We start from the raw sequence: 26,879 nt of genomic DNA, 5'->3' as shown, positions 1-26,879 counted from the left end.
TGTATTATAATGGCGGTTAACAGATTTAAGAAGTTCAGGTAGTTTGGAATATTAACAGTTTATCAATTAACAGCAAACGGCAGTGTTACTCAAATCAAGGGCTGGATTTTACTGATACATTATGGATTTGTACTGATTTGAAAGGGTATTATCAAACAGCGGATTAAGGTGTGTGTTAATGCCTCTCAAGCTTGACATATGTTTGCATTTATTTATTTAGACAAAGTGATTTAGCTGTTCAGTGGTGTTAGAAGAGTTTGAAGGTTAAGGAAGGTATTCCAGTGTGGCGTTCTGCACTCGTCCTCTCCCCTCCAATGAAATAAACACTTTATAGAATGTCAGGAGAGGCTCTCTTCTCCGTGTGATCTTTGTGTTTTATGGCTGTATGTGGGAAGCTCGTATGCAGTGGGCTCAACATTGATGTGAGTCCACTGTAACTGTGGTTAAGGGTGTAGTAAACCCTGGGCCCTTCACTTTTATGATCTGAATGAAGTAGCTGAAAAACACTGTTGGGAAGAACAGCATGCTCTCGTCCTCCAACCTCTCAAATAGACTGCAAAAACAAAACTGGCTGGATAGATTATAAGGATGGAACTTTCAAGCAGTTTCTAATGCAGAATTAGGATTAATTTCAGTCATTTTTGTGCTTATTTATTTATTTATTTATTTATATATTTATTTATTTATAGCAACAGTTCCTCTTTAAAAATGAATAAGAGAGGAACACAATAATTTCCATTTCATTTGGGTTATATAATAGAATTAAGAAAAACAGAAATACATCAATGTATTTTTAAAATAAGTATTTTGCCTGAAAGAATATACACTATATTAAAAATATACACTATCGTTCAATAAGATTAAAATTATGACATATGAAATATGATTACAATTTAAAATAATTGTTTACTGTTTCAATTGATTTAAAAATGCATTTCATTCCTGTGATCAAAGCTGCATTTTCAGCATCATTACTCCAGTCTTCAGTGTCACACTTCATTCTGATATGCTGGTTTGCTGCTCAAGCAACATTTCTTATCATTTTCAATGTTGAAAACAGTTGTGTAAGATTAAAAATGTCTTCACTGTCACTTTTGATCAATTTAATCCAACCTTGCTGAATAAAAGTATTAATTTCTTTCAAGAAAAAAAATCTTACTGACTTTTGAATGGTATAGTTTTCCTACTATGTGGTTTCACAGTTGTGTTCATATTTTAGTCAACACATCATGTCTGCATCATGAATTAAACATATTATTATAACTGGTGGAGGCATTAATCAGTCAGACTAGACCAATATATATATATATATATATATATATATATATATATATATATATATACATATATATATATATATATATATATACATATATATATATATATATATATATATATATATATATACACTCACCTAAAGGATTATTAGGAACACCTGTTCAATTTCTCATTAATGCAATTATCTAATCAACCAATCACATGGCAGTTGCTTCAATGCATTTAGGGGTGTGGTCCTGGTCAAGACAATCTCCTGAACTCCAAACTGAATGTCAGAATGGGAAAGAAAGGTGATTTAAGCTATTTTGAGCGTGGCATGGTTGTTGGTGCCAGACGGGCCGGTCTGAGTATTTCACAAACTGCTCAGTTACTGGGATTTTCATGCACAACCATTTCTAGGGTTTACAAAGAATGGTGTGAAAAGGGAAAAACATCCGGTATGTGGCAGTCCTGTGGGCGAAAATGCCTTGTTGATGCTAGAGGTCAGAGGAGAATGGGCCGACTGATTCAAGCTGATAGAAGAGCAACTTTGACTGAAATAACCACTCGTTACAACCGAGGTATGCAGCAAAGCATTTGTGAAGCCACAACATGCACAACCCTGAGGCGGATGGGCTACAACAGCAGAAGACCCCACCGGGTACCACTCATCTCCACTACAAATAGGAAAAAGAGACTACAATTTGCACGAGCTCACCAAAATTGGAAAGTTGAAGACTGGAAATATGTTGCCTGGTCTGATGAGTCTCGATTTCTGTTGAGACATTCAGATGGTAGAGTCAGAATTTGGCGTAAACAGAATGAGAACATGGATCCATCATGCCTTGTTACCACTGTGCAGGCTGGTGGTGGTGGTGTAATGGTGTGGGGGATGTTTTCTTGGCACACTTTAGGCCCCTTAGTGCCAATTGGGCATCGTTTAAATGCCACGGCCTACCTGAGCATTGTTTCTGACCATGTCCATCACTTTATGACCACCATGTACCCATCCTCTGATGGCTACTTCCAGCAGGATAATGCACCATGTCACAAAGCTCGAATCATTTCAAATTGGTTTCTTGAACATGACAATGAGTTCACTGTACTAAAATGGCCCCCACAGTCACCAGATTTTAACCCAATAGAGCATCTTTGGGATGTGATGGAATGGGAGCTTCGTGCCCTGGATGTGCATCCCACAAATCTCCATCAACTGCAAGATGCTATCCTATCAATATGGGCCAACATTTCTAAAGAATGCTTTCAGCACCTTGTTGAATCAATGCCACGTAGAATTAAGGCAGTTCTGAAGGTGAAAGGGGGTCAAACACAGTATTAGTATGGTGTTCCTAATAATCCTTTAGGTGAGTGTATATATACACATACATATATATATATATATATATATATATATATATATATATATATATATATATATATATATATATATATATATATATATCCATTATAAAAAAAAAAAAAATAATCCATTTTGTATATAAGCCTAGCCTGGTTAAAACCAGACCCTTCTCAGTTGAAACTGAGTATAGGGTCTGGGGAAGCTATGTATACAAATCATTTCCAAAGGGGCATCACCAACCGACGTAGCTCAAATTCATCTGGGCGCAATTGTATAGTCTTAAAACCAATCAGATCGATGAAGAGGATGCCGTATGCTTCGAGTGTTGTTCTTTGCTCCGGTTTTAACGAAAACGGTAAGTTTAAATCGCTCAAAACAGACGCGATAATTGATTCGTTTATATACTGTCTATGATTCAAACGAGTGATGTTTCACGGCGGCAACCGGCGTCACATGTTGATGCTAAAGGGTGCCCTTTGCGTCGGATATTAAAGAAATTTCAAAAGCGTCAGTAGGCTATTATGACGCCCTAGGATGAGAATGCGTTGCATGTAAATCCCTCCCCAAACGTTTCTGATTGGTGCCGCGATTTCAGCGGCACAGTAATGAGTTTGAATGGGCTCTTCTCCAGACTATCCTGAAGAGAGAATTAAAATTCGCCGGAAGTAGTCTGGGTTTTCCCAGGCTAATATAAGCCTGATGAGAATGAGAATCTCTATCAACTTCTACAGTGTTAAGAAACTACAGCACAAAATGACCACTAGGTGTCGCTCTAAGACAGCTTATTTTTGAACAGATGACCCTGTTGGCTTACAACATGAGAGTGGAATGCTACTCAACCTCTAAAACTGTAAACAAATTAACACAGTTATACGAATCCCAGCAAATAACTACATGAATGCTAGTAACAGTTGAAGCAATCAGATTAATTTGACTGTTTAGTAGAGTTACAACACAAGTGTGTTTTGGGTGTTTGCCCACCCCAAGTGTCTATGATATTCTGTTCTCTAGATATGTCTTGAGTCCCTCCTAACTACGTAAGTTTTTATGATTTTTCTAAAAACCCATTTTATCATCCATAAATGAAAACTGAGTCTCATTACTTAGAAATTTGAAGGACACCTCAAAAAGCCACACGATTTCAAATGTTTATGGTTACGTGCCAAAGTTTTATACTTAAGGTTAGATATCTAACACTAATATGAGCAGTAGTAATAATAATAATAATGCAAGCACCTCTAATAATATAGATAGAAACATATCAAACAATGGCAATGAATGACCAACTATTACATTTCAACTTGTTTAGCTTCTATATGGGTTCTGACAGGTGCTCTTAAACACTTCTATGCCTCCAAGCGTCAATGCCCGTATTTACTTTGAAGACAGTTTTGATGGAATGTTTCCGTGGGGCACACGGCCCAACGAAACCCTTATCTTCAAGCAAACTATGCAGTGAAAGCCCTGCTTCCCTACTGACTGGGCTTGAATAGAGACAAATGATTCCTGCATGTAGGAGGGACTGATGTCTCATGTGGAGTTTTGGAAAAGTTCTCAGTGAGACAGCTGCTGTCTAGACTGTCACCCTGACATCTCACGGTTGTGCCGTAGGGCCAGATCTGTGAAGAGGAGCACTTGACAAGAAGCTTAACTGATCCTTGCGGCCTGTAAGATTATCTGCTCTCCTTTAAACATCCAATGCCTGTGTCATACCTGCTTCTGGAGCAAAAGAAAATGCAAGCAAAGGAGCTCATATGACCAGTGAACCCACTGCACCTGAATGCAGACTCTTTCTCTTTGACACGCACAGTGGAACTGTAATGCAGGCTGACCTGTGCAGGTCCATAGTCACTTTGTGATGGTAAAAGTACATATTTTGTTGCTACCCCAGGTGAAACACGATTTTTAAGTAGTTTCAGTAGTATTGGACTGGTAGTAACATTTAAAATCAAATGAAGGAAGTTATCAGAATAAGTTATCAATTTAATTCAAACATAAAATAAAAAAACTTTTTAAAAGGACAAATTATTAGTCATGATAAATTTATCATTTTTAAATTGAAAAAGAAACCGACATTTTTAACAGTTTATTTAATTATTTAAAAATGCAGTTAAAACAATACAAAAGTAAATATAATTAAAATGATTTTTAAATGCACATTTTAAATTGCATCTTTAAAAACCATTTGCTAGTTGCTTTTCTTTGTCCATTTGCCAAAATGCTTTTTACTGTGTCATTTTGTCAATTGCTTTGCTTTATCCACTTGTCAATAGAGTTAAAAATGCCACATGACTTTTCCGGGCAACAGTCTAATGGAGAACCAATATAGGAGCAATTCTCAATCATGCCTAAAGTCTTAGCTTAGATGGCTGAAGATCCCGCGCAGTCTGCCTCGACCAGACTAAGACCAGAAAATTAGTGTATATTGTTTGATTTTGTAGACAGAGTCACATTGTAATAGAAACAATCATACAGGGCTGAAAATTTACAATATACCAAAAATGTATGAGCTAGTTTAGCTGGTGTTTTTTTCTTAGTGAAAAAAATAAGCACACTTTAGCATACTTTTAAAAAAGAGTTTAGAAATAATACCCTCTTTATTATGATATGCTTTAGTGTGAACTGATTGTAATCCTTTTGAACACTTGCATGTTATTTGCAAATTTTGTACATAGTTTAAATTTATATTAAATGCAATTAGTAGAACTTTAAATTGTACTTCATCACTGGCAAAATTTTGCCAGTTAATAAAACTTGGCTATCTATGCAGTAGAAAGGCGAAACAAATTTGAATCGGCGCTACCTGACTAGAAAAAAAAGAAAGAAAAAAGGGCCTTTTTCCCCCCTTTTGCCAACTAGGTAGGAAAACTTAAACACCCACAATGCACTGGGCATGGTGCCATCTAAGGCTAGTCCCACCAGTCTGCTATGGATACGCTTGACCAGAGTCAATTAAAATGCTGTCATCATTTACTCGCTCTCAAGTTGTTTCAAACCTGTATGAATTTCTTTCTTCTGCGGAACACAAAAGAATATATTTTGAAGAATGACGGTAACCAGACAGTTGATGTACCCCATTTTTTTTCCTACTATGAAAGTCAATGGGGTTCATCAACTGTCTGGTTATTCTTCTAAATATATTCCTTTGTGTTCAGCAGAAGGTTTGGAACAACTTGAGGGCGAGAATATGACAGAATTTTCATTTTTAAGTGAACTATTTCTTTAAAGTCACATCAGAATGTGATGTGCTTTACTTTAAAGCATGACAAATGATTATTAAAACAATGATATGAAATGTTTATAGTAAAACACTTTTTAAGTGTACTTTCTGTTAAGAAACATAGTCATGAAAGTGTATTCTCTTTAAGTACACTTAAGTGGCCTTTTATTTAATTAATATTATATTAAATGCAAGTGCAGTAAAAAAAAAAAAAAAAGGTACTTTGAGGTACTCTACAAGTGCACATTCAGTACAATTAGGTCCTGTCCCAAACGACACCCTAAACACTCGCGGCCTTCCTTCGAGTCTGCACTTTTGTGACGTAACGCCGCTTTGACTGTCGGGAAGAAGTCTGCTGTGGAGCTCACATCAGTGCGGGCTCGGCAAAAGTGCACATCGAGGGCGCATATCGACCGCAAAGGGGGCACTCGCGACCACCCTTTCTTAAAGCTAAAATGACAAATGGGACACCTTACGGTCTCATGGACTTAACGGACACGCACACGCGGCAGCCAATGTAAGTCCACAAGACTGAAAGTGCACATGAAATGTGCCATTTGGTACAGGGCCTTAAGTGCACTTCTTTTTCACAAAGGTTAGCTGGCCAGCAGGTCCTGACAAAAAACCCAAATCAATACAAAACTATCGAAACAGACTAGTGTAAGTTACCACCTCATCCTGGCTAGAAGACTAGCTAACCGAAAACTGTTATTCCAGCAAGAACATATATTGTGGAAAAGAATCAAACTTCCTTTCTCAATTCTGCTGATTCAGGCCCAGACCAGCTGTAATTTAATGAAGTCTAAATGAGGGCTGGCAATGCAACTGTCACATTCTCAACCTCTTTCCTGTTTTTCCTGCACAATGTGCAAAGCTATTTAAAGCAGCTCTGCCAATAGTAGGAAATACCACAGCTGATGTGAGCTGCCTGAGTGGCTAATGGCGATTATGCTTGATTTAAGCCGAATGTGTCATTAACTAATCACGCGGTATTCTCCCAGTTTGAGGTCTGCCAAGTTCTGCCCCTTCAAAGAAGCCCATTATACTTCAAGAGAGAGTAAACAGCCGGTCCCTAAGAACCATGCTCTCTAGAGTTTAAAGAAACATCATCTATCACCCCGCCAGGCACCTGCAGGTGTGACCTTGCTCTCTCAACACAACTGACACTGGAGAGAACGATCTCCCAGGCTGCCCTCTTCAGGCTGATGGTGAGGTCAAATGAAAAGCATGATGGGATATATATTAAGTGGCTTCAGGCGAAGGCGCAATTTGTGACATTCAAGGTTTGGGCCTGGGACATACTGTTGCTCTGCCATGACAGTGGTTGACCTCAGTGAGATGACTGACCATATAAGAAGCCAGATAATGCCAATGGACCCTTTAAAAATATAGAGAGATTGATTAGGTTGGTCAGAAGATGTCAAATTTGCCGTCAATCCTTTGCGGTTGTATAACAAACACCCTTGCAGCAGCGTTAATTTGTTTGTTGGCAGTTACTGAGGTAATATAACACTATATAGGGTTGTAAATGTATATTAAAGTTTTTAAAAATGAAAATATGAAAAACTTTACTAGATTTGTGACGTTGATAACTGTGGAAATGCATCATCATAGTATATGAAAAGGGTTTAAATAAAATGAAAGTGGAGAAATGGCTGCTTACTGCCCTGGTATGTAGTTGGAATGGCCCTGGTAACAATGCCAAGAATGCAATGCATAGGCTATCTGTGTTGCATTACACAGCAAAAAATGCTAGGCCTAAATTGTTTAATTAGTTATTTTAATAAGTGTTTAATAAAAATAAAAATAAAAAACAGTAAAAAATATCTAAAAGTCCTTAAAACAGGTTTGTTTGCTTGAGAAGCAACACTGCATAACTTTATGACTTGTTTTCAGAGAATGTATCTTTAATAAAGTGTTTTTAACTGTTATGAGGTTGTTTTTACTATTTTATATGTTAAAAAGTGAAAAAAATCTGCCAGCACAGTAAGAAAATAGACTCACATTAAAGATAGATTCAATGGAAACAAGTTTTATGCAGCAAAACAAGCCTTATATTATATATACATTTTACACAAACTAAGACAAATATTAGTTATAAGACAGCTAACTGAAATACACTTAAATGGGCTATATGTAGAATTCAAAAACCCTTGTTATTAGCGACACCGGTGGTTGATAAGCGAACTGCGGCCAGCAACTTATTGCTTAGTGACCATTTTATAAAAGCAAAAAGCCTCGTGAAGCCTTGGTTACTGAAGTCGGTACTTTTTTACAACTCTATTGCTGGAATACTTAAACTATTCATGACCATGTTTTCTTTTTGTCTGAATCTCACAAAACTTGTCATGAACATGTCCAGATAAAGTTACCTCAAATTCATAGAAAGAAATATACATTTTTTCTTAAATATGTTTATAAACCATTTGCATTAATTGATCAATGCATTTTTTTGGATTGAGAAAAAAAAAGAAGACAAAAAAGTTAAATTACAAAAAATGTATGACAAATTACCATAATGCAAAAGGAAGAAAATGCAGAGCAAGCTATGTTTTGACAAAACATTACGAAGATAAATATTTTGGGGAATTTACAATGACGAAATTGTGTACAACAAGACTAGGAATGAGTAAGTTGGGTCCATTTTGATTCAATGTTCACTTAAGAGAATTGCGTACATGTTGGCATTCAGGATGGAAAGGTAGTTGCTAACATTCTTGGCTATTCGTAATTTTGTCCCCTTGTCCTTGCGTGCCAGTCATGATAATTTGTGCGGTTGTGTGCAGGTATGAAACAGAATTAAATTTTTGTGAGCTCTGTGAGGTCCAGAGGTGCAGTTGGGTAAACAGTGCTGAACAGCCTGTGCTGTGTCCCTGGGACGGAAGCCAAGGTGACACCAACAAGGCAGCTCAGACACACATACACACACTGTGAGTGAGAACGAACGCTGAATGTGAACTCAATGTGCTAGAATCTACACGTAGGGTTGAGGCACCTGCCCACCCCAGCGGAGGTGTTTCAATACTACCAAGGCCAAATACCTCCCTGCTAATATTGACTCAGATAGTGGAAAGGATATTGATGGGTCTTCTGTGTGTACACAGGAAGAACAGTGGCATTGTATAGGCAGTACCTCTTTATCAGCGGCTGTGTGCAGAGAGCTTATGTAAAGTTGGGTTTCTGATAACGTGCTGTAAACACCACAGCAGATGCACTGTTATGCTATTTGCACAAACGATAAGCCAGCAACCTGAAATAGACTTAGACCTACATGTTGTTGCAGACATTTAGCTTCTCTGAATTTTACAAATAAATCATTGCTGGAATACTTCAACTATTCATCGCCTTTTTATTTTATTTTTGGCTGAATCTCACAAAACTTGTCATCAACATGTTCAGATTTTTACCTCAAAATCATACAATGGAATATAACATTTATTTTGGTAACACTTTATTTTGATAGCTCACATAAACATTCTACTAACTATAAGTAACTTTGCAACTACATGTCAACTAACTCGTTAGAGAATTAGCAGACTGCTAATTAAGCAGTCTGCTTAATATCTGCTAACTCTTTATTTTGATGCTCCCCAACAGACATTATACTCAGTATAAATAACTTTGCAAGTACATGTCAACTTATTCTACTAACCTAAACAATAACAGTCTACTAATACTCTAATGAGAGTTCGTTGACATGTAGTTGCAAAGTAGTTAGACGTAAAGTCTAAAGTAGACTATTGGAATTAAGTGTAACAAAAAAAAAAATTGCAAATATAAAATTATTTTATAAATATTTAGTTTTTGCACATAAAAAAAATACAAACATATATTCAAAAAATGTATGACAAATTACCATAATGCAAAAAGAAATCTCATTAGTTGAAATAATGCAAAAAAAAAACAAACAAAAACAAATAAACAAGCTACAGATTTTTATTACAGCACTTTTACTATTTCTTATTTGGAAATTATATTTCATTATACTGCAATATGAAAAAATAATCATATGTAAATTGTAAGGTATTTGTTATATTGTGTTTTTGATTGATTTAATTAAGAATAATTGTATTTTTTTATTGTAATACAATAATGAGAATCTATTCAGAATCAATAACAAAAAACTCAAAAGTAAACTATTTAGAAACATTAAGCCAATTAATTGTTTTTGCTTATGAAAATAATGTCGCAATTCAAATTATTTTTTTTGTGCCATTTCCTTTGACGACTATAGTGGCACAGATATTACACACGCCACCTTTAGCAACATTTATTTATCTATTTATTTGTTTATTTAATGAGGACAATGTACATTAATGCACATCAAAATAAAAACAAAAAATGTTAACGTGCTGGATTACTGCATCACTGCTACTGACAATAACTGATTCATGAATAACCTCTGAAACATATACTGTCTTCATATGCTGGCTGATAATGATTAGGCATCTGTTACAAAACAGCACCATTTAAACAAAATCTGTAAAACATAGTTCTTCTAACTCTCTTGGAAAACCTTTTGGGAGTTTCTCTCAATGGCTGCAATGCAAAGAACAGAAATTACCAGGGGACCATATTTAGTCATCATGAGGCCAGTGCAGATCTGCACACGCTGAGAAAACAGCCGCTAATAACAAACCAAACAATAGTAGAGATGAAACGACGTGCCAATGCACACTAATCTTGGCAGAATAATTGTGTGAGAGTTGTTTGAGTTGAAAACTGTGCAATTTGAACTCTTTGTCAAACACGCTTGTGTAATTAACAACATCTGTTAAGAGGGAAGGGTAACAGGGTTTGAAAACAAGTGAGCCAGTTTTTTCCCTCTCTCCCTCTCCTCTGTCTTTGAGTGAGTACAATATTTTACTCTCTCATCAATGTATATGAGAAACTTGTCATGTGGGGAAACTCTACTCTCTAAAATAGCCTCTATCAAAAGATGCTTTCAGTGAGGTTTATTCTCTCTACCACCCAACCCGGTATCACTGATTGTGCAAATGTTTTTTTTGTTTTTTTTGTCCAGAGCATGTACAATTTTGGAAAGGTTACAATATGTTATTTCATAAGAGGCTGTGAAATGTGGCTTGCCTTCACTATTTTGTCATAAAGTGCTGAAGACTATTTGAATGCCGCCTCTGCACAGCACTGTTACAAAATATTTGTGACATTTAATGTTGTTTTCTTGGGTCTTTTATATTTAAATTGACTGCTGGTTTGATGGATTTTATATTTTATTTCATATTTGAATATATTTAAAAAAGTTATTCCTGTGATTGCAAATCATAATTTTACTCATTACTACAGTCTTCAGTATCACATGATCCTGCAGAAATCATTCTAATATGCTGATTTGGTGCTCAAGAAACATTTCTTATCATTATCAATGTTGAAAACATGGTGCTGTTTAATATTTTTGGAAGCCGCAGCATTTGTGTAGCATTTATTTGAAATATAAATATTTTGTAACAATGTAAAAGTCTTTGCTGCTACTTTTGATCAATTGGATATGTCACTGCTGAATAAATGTATGAATTTCTTTAAAAAATTAAACATTTCTTTAAAAATTACCACCCTTATGAGTGGCAAATCAGTGGAGTGTCTAAATTTGTATGAAAACATTTATTTTTGCATTTATTGCAGTTTGCATTTTGGATGGTATTCAAAATCACCTTTAGACTTGCAACTAGAATGTTTCATCCTGAAGTGGACAGCAAACATCAAAACACAATAGTGTACTTTAGCTAAGGTGGATAAATGTTTAGTATTTTTGTTATCAGGAATAGAAAAGGATAATTTGTAGGTACTGTACATGATTCAGCCCTTTTTAACTACCACACGCTCTCCAGTGACATAAGCTATGTTATGCAGAGCAGCCTCATTGTCCCACTGGGTAATCTCCTCACAGTTTGCATTCTTCTCATGGATGCTGCAGTGTTTTGTGGTGAGGAGGATCTGTCTTTACAGATTGGTTTTGTTCTAATTTGATGGTCCCAAGGCTGGTTTCACACATGGTTCAAACCCAAGTTCAACTCCACCCTCTCCCCTTGCAGATTTTTTTTTCTGTACACTCTATTATTTGGGGCTAAACCGGAGAACATTTGCGTCATTACACGAGTACCACTGTGGGTATTACGTTAGTTGCAGCCTGTTTTCTGCTGTATTTAGAAAACAACTCGGGAGGAAAACTGTGAACCATACGATTCCACATGTTTTGCGTTTCACTGCTACCCACCAAGTTTAGCATACCATGTTAATGCCAACAACATCCATACTTTCATGTCAAAAAGACTCTGATCCACACCAAACGCTCTAGTGTGAAAGCTTCCAAGAGAATGTGTGGGTTCCTGACATAGCTATAGTGTCTGCTAGACATTTTCTGGCGGTCATCAAAAGGAAAATATTGAAAAAGAGACTGAGAAAAGTATTTTGTTCACTTTATTAATGCCCAAATTTGTAATTTTAATAAGAACAGCAGAAATCAATGAGAAGTACCAATTTCAACTGCTATTCACGAGTTCACACTTACATACAATTTGAGGGGGTAAAGTTTAATGCGTATTTGGTGTGCTCCGAGCTCGGAGTTCGGCCTGAACCCAGAGTACTCCCCCCGTATGTAAGTGTTTAGGACTAGAAGCGTGGAGAAGGGGTGGTGGAGGGATGCTGCAAAACTGTCAATGGATTGAGGTGAGACTGCTGAATGTATATATACCTCTTACCATTGATTGCTGAGTGCTCTCCACTTGTGTTAATTATCTGAACGTGCTCCTCCCGAACTTTGTTAATAAAACATCATTTTGTAAACCTGTGTTTGTGAGAATGAGAGAATATGTACAAGCAGTTTTTTTGCCTATACCCCAAACTGCTTTCCTGAATTCAGTGTGGACAAATCAGTGTCAGCATAAACAATCTTGTCACACAAATCAACTGTTTTATTTAAAAAAATTTATGTACACCCAATTTCTCGATGTTTGTGTCCCTACCAAGAACAGGTGTCCTCTCAGCGCCATTTCCCATCTCATTGTGTTTCCGTTGTGTGGTGAGGTTCCGGCCCATGGAAACAGCTGTTACTTATAGTGAAAGACTACAGTACTTTGAAGGTCACTCTGCTCTTTGTCAGTTTGTGCCTCAAAAACGCCTCGGTTACGACTGTAACCTCGGTTCCCTGAAGAGGGAACGAGCGTTGCGTCGAGTTTGACGCTATGGGAACGCTTTGCGTGATGACGTCTTGAAGCACATGTAAAATCAGTCCAATGGTGTGGCGGAACGTCAGAGGCGGGTGACGTCACGTACCAGGAAGCTATAAAAGCCGGCCCGAAACAGAAAACGAAAGCTTCGTAAAGTCTGAAGTCGTGCTGACAGGCATGAAGGAGATATGGCAAGGTGACGCAACACTCGTTCCCTCTTTAGGGAACCGAGGTTACAGTCGTAACCGAGGCGTTCCCTTTCAAGGGAACTCGCGTTGCGTCGAGTTTGACACTATGGGAACGTCTATACCAACGCCACCATAGCTACAAAAGTCTGTCCTGTGTGAAATCAAGTGAGCTGCACTAGGAAGACAGAACATGAGACCCCGGTGTAGAGTCCAAATCCAAAGAGTAGAACCTGACGAAGGTGTGCGGTGAGGACCAGCCTGCCGCATCACAAACGTCCTGTAAGGAAACTCCTGATATAAGGGCCTTGGAGGCCGCCATACTCCTGGTAGAGTGCGACCGGACAGCCATAGGAGAAGGCTGCCCGGCCGCTTCATAAGCAAGCGAAATAGCCTCAACCACCCACTTGCTCATTCTTTGCTTAGACACTGGAGATCCCTTGTTAGGGGGCCCAAAGCATACAAACAGTTGATCACTTTTACGCCACAGGGCAGCTCTGTGGACATAAGCGTCTAACGCCCGAACTGAGCAAAGCAAATTATTCGCCTCCTGGTCCGCATTTCGAAAGGGAGGAGGACAGAAGGCCTGCAGAACAATAGGTCTAGCCACATTAGTGGGGACCTTGGGGATATAACCCGGTCTCGGATGTAGAAAATCTTTAACCATACCCGGTGCAAACTCTAAGCATGACGGAGCAACCGACAATGCTTGCAGATCCCTTATTATCTTGAGAGAAGAAATAGCCAGAAGGAACAGAGCTTTCAGAGTTAAGAACTTCTCAGGAACCTCCTCAATGGGCTCAAAGGGGGCCAGGGAAAGGCCTTGCAGCGCAATGGACAAATCCCAAGGTGGCACCCTAGAGCGAACTGCAGGCCTCAGCCTCCAAGTGCCACGAAGGAAACGAGATACCAAAGGGTCTTTCCCCACAGACCTCCCACCCAAAGGAATGTGGTAAGCACCTATGGCCGCCACATAAACCTTTAAAGTAGACAGGGTCAGACCTGCCGTGAACCGGTCCTGCAGGAACTCCAGCACTGAACCAATTGGGCACTTAACTGGGTCCAACTGACGGTCACTACACCAAGAAGTGAAAACTCTCCACTTCAGGGCATAAAGTTTCCTCGTGGAGGGAGCTCTGGACTGTAGAATGGTCTCAACAACCTCAGTTGAGAGACCTGACTCTATGAGCTGGGCCCCCTCAGAGGCCAAGCCCACAGGTTCCACAGTTCCGGTCGGGGGTGTAAAATCAAGCCCCCTGCTTGGGACAGAAGGTCCCTCCTGACAGGTAGCTCCAGAGGAGGCCCGTCGAGGAGGGACACAAGGTCGGGAAACCATACTCTGCCCGGCCAGCGCAGGGATATAAGAAGCAGGCAAACCCGGTCCCTGCGAACTCTCTCCAGAACTCCCGGGAGCAGAGCAACTGGGGGAAAGGCGTACAGACGTACCCTCGGCCACGTCTGTACCATAGCATCCAGTCCCAGAGGAGCTGGATGCGTGAGGGAGAACCAAAGTGGACAGTGAGATCAAACAGATCCACTTGAGCTTGGCCAAACTCCCTCCATATCAGCTCCTATATTCTGGACCCCAGGGATGTAAGCTGCCCTGAGAGATAACAGCTTCCCCTGGGACCACAAGAGGATATGGCGTGCCAGATTGCATAATGGGCGCGAGTGCAAACCCACTTGGTGATTGATATAGGCGACTACCGACGTGTTGTCCGTATGCACTAGCACATGGTGTCCCCTGAGATCTGTGATAAAGCTCCTCAGAGCATGGAAGACAGCTAACATCTCTAGGCGATTGATATGCCATGAACGATGATGGTCTTCCCACAGACCTTGAGATGAGCGACCCCCTAGGATCGCTCCCCAGCCCGTGAGGGAAGCATCCGTCGTTAGCAGTTTGCGACGACAAGGAGCTCCCAACACTGGGCCCTGGGACAGGAACCAAGGTTTCTTCCACATAACCAAGGCCTGTAGGCATCGCCGCGTGACCTTGATTGTGCGAAATGGGTTGCCCCTCGGGGAAAACCCCCTGGTCCTGAGCCACCACTGCAGGGGCCTCACGTGCAGTAGTCCAAAAGGTATCACGTTGGAAGCTGCTGCCATGAGACCCAACAGTCTCTGGAACTGTTTGACAGTGAGTAGCTGGCCTAGCTTTACACTTTTCACAACTGCAAGGATGGACTCTATACGTGGCGGTGACAGGCGCGCCTGCATCGACACTGAATCCCAAACCACGCCTAAGAAAGTGGTCCTCTGGAGTGGAGAAAGCACACTCTTCTTTGCGTTCAGCCGTAACCCCAACTCTTTCATATGGGCGAGAACAACATCTCGATGTTGAACCGCCATCTGATCTCATCTAAGCTAAAGTCAACCAATCATCGATGTAGTTCATGATGCGAATACCCTGGAGGCGCAGGGGCGCCAGAGCTGCATCCACGCATTTGGTGAAAGTGCGGGGTGATTTTGCCAGGCCGTATGGAAGAACTCGATATTGGTATGCTTTGCCCCCGAAAGCAAACCTCAGGAACTTCCAATGACACGGACGGATGGAAATATGGAAATATGCGTCCTTGAGGTCTATCGTGACAAACCAGTCCTCGGACCTGATCTGTGGCACGATTTGTCTCAATGTTAACATTTTGAACTTGAGCTGCATGACTGACTCGTTCAGAACTCGAAGATCTAAAATGGGACGCAATCCCCCGTCCTTCTTTGGAACTATGAAGTACCGGCTGTAAAACCCGGTTTCCCTGTTGGAGGGAGGTACATACTCTATGGCCCCTTTCTCTAACAGAGTGTTTACTTCCTGTTCCATAACCAGAACCTGCTCCCGCTCAGCAGCCTCATAGAAAGAACGGCGGGGGAGAAGTTTCTGAAGTGCAGCTGCCTGTTTAGAAGCTTCTTGTGATTTAGCTACAGCACTATTAACTGCATCTCCAAATAACCCCACAGTGGAAACTGGTGCATCCAAAAGAACATGTTTTTCTTTGTCCTTTATATCACTTAGATTGAGCCACAGATGCCTCTCAGTGGCCACCAGGGCTGCCATAGAGCGGCCGATGGATTTAGCCGTCTCCTTGGTGGCCCGGAGAGACAGATCTGTGGCTCTACGTAGTTCAGACACAGTATCGGGACCAATCCCCCCGCCCTCCTCTAAATCACCCAACAATTCAGCCTAGTATGCTTGCATAAGTGACATCGTATGCAGACACGCTGCAGCTTGACCAGCGGCGGCATACGATTTATGAACCAGGGAAGATGTAAATTTTACTGTTTTGGAGGGTAATGCAGGAGCCTTCAGGGAAGATGCCGTTGCTGGAGAGAGATAGCTCGCAAGCGTCTCCTCCACCTTCGGCATCTCCCCATAACCATATTCTTTATAATTGTATATAGTGGAGTAGTGTGATGTTTGTGGACTGTACACTCTGTAAGATACGGGTTTCCCCCACGATCTCGACACCTCAGTGTGGAGATCGGGGAAAAACGGAAGGCTTCTGCGCTGAGGCTGTGCACGAGATGGCAGGAAACGTTCGTCAAGCTTGCTTTTCGAGCGAACGCCCTGCCTATCTTCTGGCCACTCAACAGATAATCTCTCGACAGCTCTTGTAACTACGTCGAGTAATTCCTCAAACGCATGAGACTGAGGTGGTGAATCCTCAGCCTCAGCGTCAATACTAACAACGTCCAACTCCTCAGAGCTGGACAATTGCAGTACTGGTGCCTCCATCGGGGGGGAAGAAACCGCAGCGCGTGCTTCCACACCCTGATGAGAGGCACTGGATCTATCAGAAAGAGGCTGAGATAAGGCAGAGCCCGTCTCAACATCCACTGATAGATCCATTTGCGAACCCCAGGTCTGAGATCGACACCGTGCCTCGGCAGCGGCGGGACCAGAGCCCTGGGGAACGCGATCCTGGTTAAATAATGGCAGGCGGGATCTGAGCGTACGCATTGGAAGCGCGTCGCAATGCTCACAGCCAGCACCCTCGAGTGCCGACTGGGCATGCTCTTCACCCAAACAGACAATACAAAGAGTGTGAGTGTCCCCACCCGTTAAATAACGCGGACAGAACACACACTCTAAACTGCTGCTGCTTACTCGCCATACTGAATATATATATAATAATATAGACAGACAACACCAAATAACAAGGACAGATCACACAGAGCGCAACTGAAGACTCAGAAAGCTTTCGTTTTCTGTTTCGGGCCGGCTTTTATAGCTTCCTGGTACGTGACGTCACCCGCCTCTGATGTTCCGCCACACCATTGGACTGATTTTACATGTGCTTCAAGACGTCATCACGCAAAGCGTTCCCATAGCGTCAAACTCGACGCAACGCGAGTTCCCTTGAAAGGGAACTACCGTATATACCCGAATATAAGACGAGGTTTTTGTCCTAAAAATAGGCTGAAAAATGGGGGGTCGTCTTATATTCGCGATATAGACAAAATCACGGGGGGAAAGGGAGAAAGAACAACTGAATAAATATGAAATAGTGACTGAAACATGACCCATTAAGCCAAATGATTTCGGCTATACTTGCATGTAAAATTAGAGAAGCAACATTGTGTTTAACTGAATTAAAACGCTGCTCCTCTCTGCCGCGCTAGACGCAGAGAGAGAGAGAGAGAGAGAGAGAGAGAGAGAGAGAGAGAGAGAGAGAGAGAGAGAGAGAGAGAGAGAGAGAGAGAGCGCGAGAGAGAGCGAGAGGTGCGCGCGCGCGCGAGATGCAGAGCGAGGTGCGCTAGACGCAGAGAGAGAGAGAGAGAGAGAGAGGTGCGCGTGCGAGACGCAGAGCGCAAGAGAGAGAGATAGAGAAAGGTGCGCGCGCGCTGGAAGAGAGAGAATGAATTATCACGGCAATTTTCAAATAAAATTATTTTCTGTTGAAAACCAGATTTTTTCCACAAAAATCTCTTTTTGTCCCAAAAATAAGTCTGGAAAATGGGGGGGTCGTCTTATATTCAGGGTCGTCTTATAGTCGGGTATATACGGTAAAACCATTCTTACAAAATGACATTGTAGGACATTAGAACGGCTAGACTCTTCCTGCATTGTACCCTTGTGAAAAATAAGTGCACTTATTGAATGTGCATAATAGTATTAAAACCTTAAAAGTATATATTTTAAAACCATATTACAGATAATATAATGTTAATGAAATAAAAGGCCACTTAAGTAAAGGAACCCGCACATTACAAGATAATCGGGCCGATTTTGGGCCCAATTCTCCCCTTTTGACAATCCTACCCTTACAAAAAGAAATTTATTCCAGTGTGATATTAGTATACCTCTTTCTTAGTATAATTCCCGTGGGATTCCTGCAGGATGGGAGTCATCTTTGCTATTAAACACGGGATTTGGACGGTACAGGATAAATGGTTAACGGGAGCAGACGGGAGCGGGAATCAACCAATAGCAAAGACGACAAAAAAAGAAAAAAGTAAATGCACCATTTTGTAGTTTCCTTTTAATACGCCTACAATGTAACACAATTAAAAAATAACTACACGACCCAGCCGTCCCAGAAGCCATCAGTGCTTTTTGTCACGGCTTCCCGCCGGAATTCAAAGAGCAGTGATGGAGGGAGCTAACAGCTGCGGAGAAGTCGATGTGGCAAAAAATGATTTACAGCGCAAAGTAATGACATGTCTATTAAGTTCACAGAACTGGTCGGAAAGTCTGAAATATTAATTAAGTTTATGAGAGTAGAATGTGACGGTGATAGCACGATGTACGCTGCTTGTAGGAAATGCTTAGTCTTAGTCAAGTACGCAAGTGATTCAGGAACGAGCGGTCTGAAGAGGCACACTTGCAAGGCAAATTCGGGAAAGAATCAGCCAAGCATCGCTTCGTTCATCAAGCGAAAATTGCCGTCAGGTGTCAAGTCTCGTCTGACCGACAAAATTGCTCGCATGTGCAGCCAAGATCTCAGACCCTTTGCTGTGGTAGAGGGGAAAGGCTTTACCAACGTAGCATAGGAGCTGCTCGACATTGGAGCCAAATATGGAAGTAACGTGCAGGTGGAAGACATACTGCCATGTGCACGCACAGTTTCCCGTCACGTAGAAGGGGAGTATGAGAAAATAAAACTGCTGGTCATGGAGGAGCTCCGTCAGGTATGTCACTCTGCACTATTTTTATACATAAATTGTACCTCTCACGCAGTAGTCTGTGATCTATAGATTCTAAACCCTATACACCAGATTTTCCTTACAATTTTTAAACGCCATAATATCTCCATATTCTAAACTGGTAATCTTTTTTACATGTAAGATATTTTGTGGCCCATTAAAATATAATTCTTCCTTTCATGCAGACTAGAGACCATGCTGTAACCACAGACCTTTAGACAGAGGAAAGGACCAACACACACTACATCACTGTTACAGTGCATGACATCCTTGACTGGAAGATGGTAAACCGGATTCTGGCCACAAGAGAGATGGAAGGTGTTAAATCCAGTGACCACATCAGAAGGACTGTGGAGAGAATCCTTCAGGTATCTCTCTCCGTGTGTCTGTCTGTCTCTCAAATCAGATCATCTTTATCCACAAGGCATATGTACTTAATATTGCTAATTAATGATAAAATTGGGAAAAGTATGAGAACAGAGTGCAACAGTAACAACAACAAAAAACATGTTTACAAGAAAAATTATACAATAAGAGAAATATATCAATAAATACACCCTTACTGTACTGCACATCAGTTTGTTGCAGGCAGCTGCATGTGCTGCTCTCTGTGTCGGAGGCAGTTTTACTTTTTTGATAGATTAAGGAAAACGTTTCATAAAAATTTCAAACTTTTAATAATAGTTTTCATATTTACATATCTTAGTGTCCTCCTGTGCTGATATGCATTAAGCATATGTGTAAACACTGTATGTTTTGTCCTAATATAGTTATAAACATTTATTGTAAAGTTCTCTGTTCAGTTACAGGACCGTTAGTAATTCTGTTTTTATGCTCTTATTTCTGGGCTTCTTTTTTTTTTTACCTCACACAGGAATTTGGCATCCTGAGCAACGACACCGCTTTTGTAACAGATAATGGCTCAAATGTGGTTGCAGCATTCAAGGATTATGTCCGACTCTCCTGTGCTGGCCATAATATCAACTTAATCTTAAAACATGTATTTGACCACTTGGACGAGGACAACCCAGTGCACAGCAACATCATCAAGCTGTTTAAGGACACAAAGACCCTTGTCACACACTTCAAAAGAGCAGGGTAAAAAGCATACAATTTTATGTCTTCCTGGTAAAGCTGCTTATATAATTTGAAAGAAATTAAAGTGAAATAAATAAAAAGAAGCTACTGTAATTTATACCTGCACAGGTCTTTTTTTTTTTTTTTTTACTCAATTTTAAATAAATCTCTTTTTTTTAAATAAATGTTGTTTTCCCAAAAGAGAGGCCAATGAATTGGAATTTATGTCACCGTAACATCCATTTTTCTTGTGCAATCTCTTTATATTTTAGGTTGCAAAAAGCACTGGACCAGTCACTGAAGCAATCTGTGGAGACGAGGTGGAATACCAGACTAGCAATGCTCCAATCTGTTAATGATGCTCTGAGATCTGGGAGGCTGCATGACATCCTGCTTCGCCGAAACGAGCTCCGTTACCTCAACAACATAGACTGCGAACTTCTTGAAGACATCATCCAACTCCTGAAACCTTTCGATGAGGCTACCAGGCATGTCTCCACTGATCAGACACCTACCCTTCACCTTGTCCTCCCAACCAAGGCTACTCTACTGAGGGGTTTGTCGATCCAGGATGGAGACAGTGTGATTGTAAAAGAGGTAATACAATACATTTCTGATTTTCATTTAGTTGGTGGTCATTCAAGTAGCAAACATAAGCACAGTGCAATGATGTTGCATGTATCGTCATGCTCCTCCTCCCCTAGCTGAAACGGAAGTTAGCCCAGGCAGTGGAGATGAAATTCAAAGTCCACCTGTACCATAAGGTAGCCACAGCTCTCTCTCCAAGCCTGAGGAGTTTCTTAAGGAAAACTCTCAACGGTCAGGAGTATGAGGAGGTCATCAGCACCCTGACAGCACTCACAGAAACGGCAGGGACAGAGGAGAGAGTGAGAGGCCTTGTGGAGAAAGAGGGTGAAAACACTAGCATCAACAGCATTTGCAGAGCAAATGACAAAATTTATTTTTCATTTATTTATCTGCAATACATGAGTGACACTAAGTTGACACGTTTCCAGTGTCTTCTTGACACTAGTTAAAGCTGTGAAGTATATTTACCTCCCTTCTCTCCGTCTGAGTCCAGTGAAGAGCCTGTTAAAGCTGTGAAGTATATTTACCTCCCTTCTCTCTGTCTGAGTCCAGTGAAGAGCCTGCTAAAGCTGTGAGTCATACGTATCCTCCACTCTCTGCCTGAGTCCAGTGAAGAACCTGCTAAAGCTGTGAGTCATATGCATCCTCCACTCTCTGTCTGAGTCCAGTGAAGAACCTGCTAAAGCTGTGAGCCATACGTATCCTCCACTCTCTGTCTGAGTCCAGTGAAGAGCCTGCTAAAGCTGAGTCATACGTATCCTCCATTCTCTGTCTGAGTCCAGTGAAGAACCTGCTAAAGCTGTGAGTCATACGTACCCTCCACTCTCTGTCTGAGTCCAGTGAAGAGCCTGCTAAAGCTGTGAGTCATATGTATCCTCCACTCTCTGCCTGAGTCCAGTGAAGAACCTGCTAAAGCTGTGAGTCATATGTATCCTCCACTCTCTGTCTGAGTCCAGTGAAGAACCTGCTAAAGCTTGAAGAGCCTGCTAAAGCTGAGAGGTATACGTACCCTCCATTCTCTGTCTGAGTCCAGTGAAGAGCCTGCTACAGCTGTGAGTTATACGTATCCAGTCCGGTGTCCAGGAAAGGAAGACGGAGCCATCTTTCTGAATTCATACCGACCTGCTCTGCTTACCCGTCTATGCTGAAGTCCCGCTGAGCCAGTGAACTGAGTCGAATCTCCACTGCTGTCCTCCAGTCCTGTGTCCAGGAAGACGGAGCTATCTTTCTGAATTCATACCAACCTGCTCTGCTTAGCAGTCTATGCTGAAGTCCCGCTGAGCCGGTGAACCGAGTTGAATCTCCGCTGCTGCTTTCAGTCCTGTGTCCAGGAAGACGGAGCTATCTTACTGAATTCATACCGACCTGCTCTGCTTACCCGTCTATGCTGAAGTCCCGCTGAGCCAGTGAACCGAGTCGAACCTCCGCTGCTGCTTTCAGGAAGACGGAGCTATCTTACTGAATTCATACCGACCTGCTCTGCTTACCCGTCTATGCTGAAGTCCCGCTGAGCCAGTGAACCGAGTTGAACCTCCGCTGCTGCTTTCAGTCCTGTGTCCAGGAAGACAGAGCTATCTTACTGAACTCAAACCAACCTGCTCTGCTTACCCGTCTATGTGGAAGACCCGCTGAGTCAGCGAATCGAGTTAAACCCCCATTGCTGCGTCCAGGCCTGAGTCTGGGGGAAGAAGTCCACGTAGTCACCGGTCCTGACTGACCTGTCGAAGCAAGAGGGGCGATTGGCCCGTTTCTTTTTCATTGACCGCCTTTTAGCTAAATAAATAAACTTGAGATTCATTTTATTCTTGTTGCCCGTCCTCTTTGTGCTGCAGGGTAGCTCCTCAGGGGGGTACAGTAGAAGGAGGGAGTGTCGGTTGGCTGGTAACGCCCCCACAACCCCGGCCTGTGACACATGCTTTGATTGTTATACGGTAGGGGGTAGAACTATCAGTATACCTATAAGTTCACTTGTAGTTGTCAGGAAACAGACTTGCAGAAGTAGTGAATTACAATAAACAAGTTTTATTCAAACAGGTGTATGGTAAGTATATTTGCAGGCAGACAACAACCATGAAGACAATGATAAAGAAGTAGTAGAACACAGGTATGTGGCACCACATGCACCCTACTCACCACTATAGTGTAGGGTACTAAATAAATGAGATGTAACCTCTTACAGGGAGTTGGAGAACTGGAGACTGGAGACAGGCAGGATTGGAGACGAACACGGAAGTAGGTATCTCAGGTTAGGAATATCCACAACTTGGGTGAGTCCTAGTTGAGACCAGACAATGATGGTGTGTGTGGTGCAGGCTTTTGTAGAGGGTGCTGATGAGTGTGATGATTGCTGACAGTAACCCCCCCCCCACCCTCCACAGCCTGCTCCTAAGGGACCCCCAACGTCGAGGTGGTCACCCTCTGCTGCGTAGAGCTGGTCAATTTGGATGGTTCTCATGGAAGGAGGAAAGTAGATCAAGGTTAACCCTCTGGGGACCAAGGTGTTTTTGGGGCCCTTGAGATGTTCTGACATGCCTTGACATTTGTGATTTTTTCAGTTATTTATAAACATGTTAATGGCAAAGGTGTAAATTCACTCTATATAGCACAAACAGGGCTACCATAATATGCGAGCAACTTGTATGTAGATGTTTGTATTTTTAAGAGAATAATGTTTATGCGTGGTTATTGGAAAAAATTTAAATGAAAGTTGCTGAATTAAGACCACAAAACACATATTAAATATGTGTCCACAAGACTTTTGACTAATGGATGTTGTCCCTTTGAGTTCTAGCTTCAAAATTATGTGAAAATAGTCTTGCTTTATCGTTCACAAAAAAAATATACATTGATTTAAATGGTGTAAAACAGGTTTTGCTTGGAAAGCCAATATGCGAGGGGGAGGAGTAGTTTACACCTTAGATTACAATGTCCCACCCACTCTGCATAATGACTCTGCCTAATGAGCCATTCTTTCAGGTGTGACACTGACTGAGCCACAATGCAAGGACAAAAGATATATTAAGAAGAAGACTTATATTGACCATTTAAGATTTTGCTTACATCTCTCTTGTAAATATGTTTTGCTATTTTATTAAAAATGTTACAATTACAACAATAATTACAATTTCAACAATATTTCAAGTGTACTCTTTCTTTGTAAAATAGAAAAAGAAAAAAGATTATAGGCCTACATTTTATCATAATATGTATTCATTAGTTTGAATATAGCCAACATTGGAACATCTAACATCTTAGTCTATGACTTTATTTTTGACAAATATATATATATATATATATATATATATATATATATATATATATATATATATATATATATAATGTTAGATATGAGCAGAAATTGCTAAACAAAAGCTTATTTGATGTGGCAGTATATTCTACAGTAGCCTAAAAACTGTACCCAAATCTAGTCAACAAGTGACTGACTGTAACGTTGTTTTTATGAAATATTAGGGCATATAAATGCTAATTTGCAGTTTAATACGTTGCTTATACAAATACATTTTATTTCAACATATTCCAGTCGATTTTTACTCATCTCAGTAGGCTATAGCAAAGCAGTTTATTCTTTCACACACAGACGCGCGATTTATATTTAGGCTAAACAGTCTTTACTAATATGTACCCTTCATTCATCTCACAGAAAGGCGAGTCATATTATAGAAATGCGATTCATCTTTTTGCGGTTTACATAGGCCTACACTAACGTTATTCCATAACGTTATTCCACACTTGAGAAAAGAAAACAGCCTACCTCACTCCTCAGCGGGATCTGCTCCTCATATCAGGAGATATTGCTCCTCATATCAGCACTGTTCTGAGGAATCTTTTCTCCATAAGGTAGGCTATATTATGCCTCACTCGATTGCGACGCGCTTTGTTTACAGCTGATGTGGGCGTTTCACAGGTCTGAAATAGTTCTCAGAATTTGCGTTTGAATAGCACGCGCTCTCCGGGGAGTGGTCACATTACTGTGAATTAGCTCGTAATGAGCTCGACTGGAGTCGCTCTCTTTTTATACAGATTACAGAAGCTGAGAATATTTGTTTTTTATATAAGTTACTTCATTTAACAGATGCGATCTCAAGCTTTATGCCCGTGGGTCTGTTTGCCTGTTTGACTGAATTTTCGCGGAGTTATAGATCATTTTCGAACGCGTTTCAAATGGGAGTTTACTGACAGAGAGAAGGCTGAAATCGCATCATGTTAATTTTTCTTTATTTGTCAAAAAGCAAAACACTTTATTTTTATTGTGAGTATACAGAAAAAAAATAGAAACTGAACAGGATCGATTGATGTATTACACGAAAATGAAAGATCAAAATTAACAGAGCATTTAGTGTTTATTTTCATTGCTAAAAAAAAAAAAACGAGCAAAACGCACGGGCGCGTTTTTGGTCCCCAGAGGGTTAAGTACCTAATTTCTTGGAACCTAGGAACACTCCTCTGGACAATACAACTCCCAGTCGACGAGGTACTCCAATCAACCACCTCGGCCCCGGGAGTCCAAAAATCTCTTGGACTGAGTAGACTTCCCTGTCTTCTACGATGGCTGGCAGGGAGGGGCTCGTCAGTGGTAACAGGATCTGTGGAGGGAGGAGAGACAGGTGAGTGGTAGGGTTTGAGATGAGAGACATGAAATACAAATCGGATGTCTTTGATGGAGAGCCATACCTTTTGTCTGGGTTGATAAGAAGGTGCTTGGGTCTGCCGGACATCAGCATGGCTCTTGTGTCGTTGAATGGCTCCCTGCAGATGATGATGCGCAGAGTCCCAGACCCTCTTACTCTCTTGGAACCAGTGATTCACAGAAGGAAAGTTGGAAGGTTCCCCAGACCATGGGAACAGAGGCGGTTGGTATCCAAGTACACACTGGAATGGAGAAAGGCTGGTGCTCCTCTGTGACGCAGGGAATTCTGGGTGTTCTCTGCCCATGCTAAAAACTGGCTCCAAATGCATTCTTGTCACATTGACGATAGGAGTTTTTAAAAATCGAAACCAGTGAAAAAGAGAGCCCATTGTGATTGATGTGGGTTAAGGCGTTTGTCTTCCCGGAGTTATTGGAGGTTCTTATGATTAGTCAATACAGTGAAGAGATGTCGTGCTCCCTCAAGCCAGTGTCTCCATTCTTCGAGTGCAAGTTTGATGGCAAGAGGTTCTCGATTTCTGATGTTATATTTTTTCTCCTCTGGGGTTAACTTACAGGAGAAGAAGGCACATGGATGGAGTTTTAAGGTGTCCCCTGCTGCTGGGACAACACTGCTCCTACCCCTGTGGATGAAGCATCAACCTCCACTGTGAATGGCTTGTCAGGGTTAGCGTGAGTCAGGAGCGGAGCACTGCAGAAAGCTTGCTTCAACTGCTCAAAGGACTTTGTGGCATCGGTGGACCAGAACAGAGACTTGGGCTTCACTCAGAGGAAGGAGATTAATGGATTGGTAATTCTACTGAACTGAGAATGAATTGTTGGTAGAAGTTTGCAGAACCCAGGAATCTTTGGAGTTATTTGACTGTTGAAGGACTAGGCCAGTTGCAGATGGTGTGCACCTTCCTCTCGTTCATGGTGATGCCATCTTGACTGATGTTGTAACGGAGGAACTGTGTTTCAGGTTGATGGAACTGGCACTTCTCCGCTTTCAGGAACAGGTTGAATTGACATGGTTTCTTGAGGTCCTCTGTAAAATGGTAATTATGTTCAGCTAGATTTCGAGAGTACACAAGGATGTTGTCAATATAGACCCAAACAAACTTGTGAAGAAACTCTCTGAGTACTTTGTGCATGCAATCTTGGAAGATTGACCAGGTTGACCAGGCCATACGGAATAACGCAGTACACAAGCCTCCGT

The 26,879-nt window shown here is 41.1% G+C and overlaps 1 long non-coding RNA gene across 2 annotated transcripts in view; it reads left to right on the top strand.

Annotated features, from left to right (window-relative positions):
- Positions 1-22,035, top strand: part of LOC308681479 — a 151,685-nt gene extending 129,650 nt beyond the window's left edge. Inside the window, exons 1-3 of one of the 2 annotated variants that reach the window (XR_014029030.1) lie at positions 21,550-21,586; positions 21,684-21,874; positions 21,914-22,035. This is a non-coding gene — a long non-coding RNA (uncharacterized lncRNA). Of the gene's footprint in view, positions 1-21,549; positions 21,587-21,683; positions 21,875-21,913 lie in introns of those variants that run through there. The other variant, XR_014029029.1, reaches the window with a different exon arrangement.
- Positions 22,036-26,879: the final 4,844 nt, after the last annotated feature.

Source organism: Scardinius erythrophthalmus (assembly GCF_964197995.2).
Source record: "Scardinius erythrophthalmus genome assembly, chromosome: 21".
In the NCBI taxonomy this organism is placed as follows: domain Eukaryota; kingdom Metazoa; phylum Chordata; class Actinopteri; order Cypriniformes; family Leuciscidae; genus Scardinius; species Scardinius erythrophthalmus.
This window is presented reverse-complemented; position numbering and strand designations above follow the sequence as displayed.